This window comes from Marmota marmota, unplaced genomic scaffold, assembly GCF_001458135.2.
Source record: "Marmota marmota marmota unplaced genomic scaffold, marMar, whole genome shotgun sequence".
NCBI classification, from domain to species: domain Eukaryota; kingdom Metazoa; phylum Chordata; class Mammalia; order Rodentia; family Sciuridae; genus Marmota; species Marmota marmota.
In genome coordinates, this window is record NW_025999924.1 from 15749092 (window position 1) to 15753806 (window position 4715).

Here is a 4715-nt window from a genome sequence, read left to right on the forward strand (position 1 = left end):
TCAAGTTATATTTATAATAATAAATAGATTTTACTTGTGATTTATCTGAACTACCTCACTGCATAAGAGGAAGATTTACTGTTTAGAATCCAATCAGGGACTGGCTCTAGCTCAGTGGTTCCTTTGACAGAGAATGTACAGAATCCAATCAGTCTTGTAGGTTGTTTAATATTTGTCTTTATTAATTTTACCCTGTATATGCACACAAGGTTGTCTGCATCAGAGACAGAGTTTTTGTTTGTTTATTTACAGTAAAAAAAAGTTGGACTCCATTGCCCAAACACAATCCCTAGGGGAAATGTGGAAATCAGATGGAAAAAGTGAAACATGAGCTGCCCGTATTCCATAAATGAAGGATGGAAATAACAGGTGTTCTTCGATGATATGCTGGAAAGAGACAGCCATCCTGATGATCCTATGGGAATGATTGGGAACAGGGAGAACACTGACTCTAAGGCAGAGTAGAAAGAAGGGTCCTGGAGTCTCATTCTGTTCTTTAAAAAACAATTAGTTGATTGATTATTTAGTATATTTTCATTAACAACTGAACATTTAAATACTTATGATATGTAATATGTTGTTTTTATATATATATATATATATATATATATATATATATATATATATATATTTTGATATTATATCTATATATGTATATACAGAATGTGAACAGATTAAATCAAGCTAACATATCCTCTAACTCATATACTTATCTTTATTTTGTAATTAGAATGTTTAAAATCTCCAATTTTAGCAAATTCTCATTATACAGTGCAACACAATTTGATGTAATCATCTCTGTAAACAATATATATCCTGAACCGATCCTTCCAATATTTAACAACATTGTCAGTTTGCCTCACCCCTCCTCTACCATACAAACTGTTGAAGCCAGATTTAAAGTTAGGTAGTCAGTGTAGTTAGATAAATCGGGTCTAATGCCGAGTGAAATCTAAAATGGAGACCATGCGGAGAATGACTCGGGGAAAACACAGGACAACTCATGGAATGTTAATGAAGTCCCTAAAAGGCCCTAGGCCAAAGTCCACCTCAAAGAAATGTTAATGAACAGCCCCCAGCAAAAAGGTGCTGACTCAGAAGTCCTTCCTGACCAGATTACTTCTTTGACCCACCTGTGTCCCACCCCTCGGTCCTTCCCACCTACATTCCATCACTGAAAGAACTATAAAAAGGGGAGACAACATCCCTTCCACGGATTCCACCTCTTGGGTCCCCTTCTTCCTCCGGGAGAAGTCTTTTCTGCTGTCCTTTAATAAACTTCTAATTTCTACTCTGACCTTGCCTCGGCGTGCTTCTTTGGTGTTATTCTTCAACATTGGGGAAGCAAGGACTCGTCACCAGTCAACAGCGGTAACACTGTCATGATAACTGACCCCAAAAGCACAAATACCAAAAAGTAAAATTGGAAAAATGGGATTGCATCAAACAAAAATGCTCTTCACAGCAAAATAAACAAAGCAACAACCTACTGATTGGGAGAAAAATATTTGCAAACCTTATATTTGACAAAGAACAATATCTGCACAGAGCTACAGAGCAAGGGCAGGCCACAGAGCCAAGGCAGTCAGGAAGTTCCTTTGTTACTAGTTTATTTATTTATTTACTTGGTACTGAGGATTTAATCCAGGGCATCATTGTGCTCTATCCCCTTCCCTTTTTATTTTGTATTTTGAAACAATGTCTCACTAAATTACTTAGGGCCTCCTAGATTGCTGAGACTGGCCTTGAAATTGTGATCCTTCTGTAGTCACCACTGGAGTCACTGAGATTATAGGTGTGCACAACCAAGTATTGAGATCTGGGAATATTTCAGACTCATCATTCAGTGTAGTTAGCAATAAGTTTCTTAGATAAGAAAAGGGGAAAAAAGACACTCAGTGAGTGGGTCCTCTCTGAGAAGAGAAAGATGGTACATCTCCCTAAACTCCATTTTTATTGGTGGTTTCAGGGAAGATTTCAGAGATTTCCATCCGGTCCACTGTAGGAATCACTTTAACCAGTTCTATCATATCTCCTTAGTTTTGAAATCTGGTTTCTGTAAACATCATATAATTCCCCCCCTTCAGAGTTACATGTATTCTCCTTAGGAGCAGGGAGGAGAATTTGAGGCCAGGATTTCTCCTACAGATTACAACTTGTTTCTTTAACAATAGAACATATCCTATTGACTTAAGCCAGGCAGGGATGTAGGTAATTTGCTTTTAAAAAGAAAGAATGTGTGGGGGGGTCAGTACAATAGGCCCAGTTTGTAGAATTATTCCCTTGATTTCACATTCCCATTGCTCATGTCTATAGGTTACTTATCAATGTCCACAATGTAAAACAAGCTCAAACAACCCCATGATAGGGAAACACATCACTCTATTCTTTTGAAATATAAAACAGGGAGACATTGCTCCAATTTTCCTGGCATTTTGGAGTTAACCTGGGACTCAGCCTAGGCTAAAAATACCTAGCACTTTCCATTTAGATAAGTAACTAAATAAAAGAATAAAGCTTATTTTTTAAAGGAAACGAAGAATAAAATGATTCTAGGTGGAGTAGAAAAGAATCAGAAGAATCAAAAGTATTTTAAGAAGGTGGAAGAAGAGAGGTGAGGCGGAGGAGAAAGAGGAGAAAACATTCTCTCTCTTGCTACTGTGTATATTTCCATGTCTAAGAAAAATCTGGGACTCTTCATAGAAACACACACAATTCTAGAGAAATTTTATTTTTCTCTTTCTAAATAAAAGATATTTTTTCTTATAATTCATTGAAATAAAGAATTAAATGATTGCTTTTCTGTGGCAGCTAATGAGAGTTTTAAAAATCTCTGGTTTTCATTTATTTCAATTTTACTGAAAGTATATTTTATTTCTAAGAAATGTAAGATACAGATTTACTCTAGAAATAGAAAATATGTCAGCCTAAAGTCTAGAGCTATGGAACCTAAGAATCCAGCAAGTCATATTGTTCTGAATAGAATAACCTTGAGAATCAGAGAGGGAAAGATACCTTTAGAAGCAGGCAAGGAATGCAAACTTTATGAGTCTCAGAAAGAGCACCAAGACGGACAAAAGCTATATAGAAAACAAAAGATTCAGCAGCATCTTAATCTTTAGAAAGACAAGCTTATATGCTTGATCTCACCAGAAACACTCATTCTGATAAATACTTCCTGAACTTCACCGAGGATGAAGGTGCTCAGGTGTTTATGCAGCAAGGATTCCTAATGTTTTCAGGTCATGGACACCTATGACAGTCAGCTAAAGTGAAGGTTCCTACCTGGGAATGATGCTGAAAAATATACAATGTAAAATACATGGAAATATAAGAATTTTGGGAAAAATCAGTCATGGTAAAAGACACTCACAAAATACAGTTAAGTAGTTAATTAGAACATATAAAAATTAAAAAAAAATCATCTTATGGCTCTGGGTGCAAAAGAAAAAAAAAACAACTATTAATCTATTGATGGCTGTAACTGTAACATTTTGAAATAATTTTATTCCTGGATTCTATCCCTAGGCTACTTATCAACAATTTTTATAATCTGATTATAAAGACTGTGAATTAGATTAAAAATAAGCACATAGATATAGTGAAAGATATTGATAACATTCTTGATGCTTACATTCATAATTAAGGAAAAGCTATAGTTTATCTGAAGTTTAATGACAATCAAGGTGTTTACTCTAATACAGAAGCACATTACCTACCTGAACTCAATCCTCAAGCTATGGATTCAAAGAAATCAAAAAACAAAACAAAAAGCATAAAACAAACAAACAAAAAACTATTCTAAAAGCTCATTTTGAGAATTATTTTATGATAATATTGTTACTAATAATTTTTTAATTTATTTCCCAATCCTGATAAGTTCTTTTTTTTTTAATAAAATAAAACATGCTCTTACTATTCATTAGCCAACCAGGAATTTTCAAATTTATTTTTTTTAGTTCACCTTCCTCACAAGACTATATTAGTTTTCTATTGGTCTGTAACAAATAACCACAAACTTAGTAATTTAAAATAGCATCCATTTACTGGTTCACAGTTCTTGAAGTTAAAAGCCCAGTGGAGAATGATTGGTTCTTCTCCTCAGACAATGTAAGGTCAGAATCAGGGCATTTGCCAAGCCAACTTCTTCAAAGTTTCTGTGGGAAATTCTCCTCACGCTCAGACTTGTTTTAAGCAGAATCTATTTCCTTGCATCCATAGCATAAAGCATGTGTTTTATTGCTGGTTGTTAGCTTGAGTTATTCCTTGCTCCTAGAAATAATCATATTCCTTGACAAGTGGCCACTCCATCTTCTACCAAGGAAAAGTTCTTCAATAGTCTCAAGCAATGGGATCAAATAACCAGGTTATTTTTTTGGAAAGAACCTGGCAGGTATTGGTAAATGAATTAAAGAGAGGACGAATTGAATGTAGATGCAATAATTTCTACAAGTTTTGTCCAGGATAAATGCAGTTGACTGAATTGTTCATGGAAAAAGTGAAAATGTAAAACCAACATAGTAAGACATATTTAACCAGAATATTTTTTTCTTGTTATAGACTATTAGTTTATATGCTAATAATGTTGATTATATCTTCCTACTACAAAAATATAATCTTGCCGGCACAGAAACTTTGCCTTGTTTTCATCTATTAGAAGTCAATTTGCTGGTTGTCACACTTAAAAAAAAATAAAAAAAAATAATATATATATA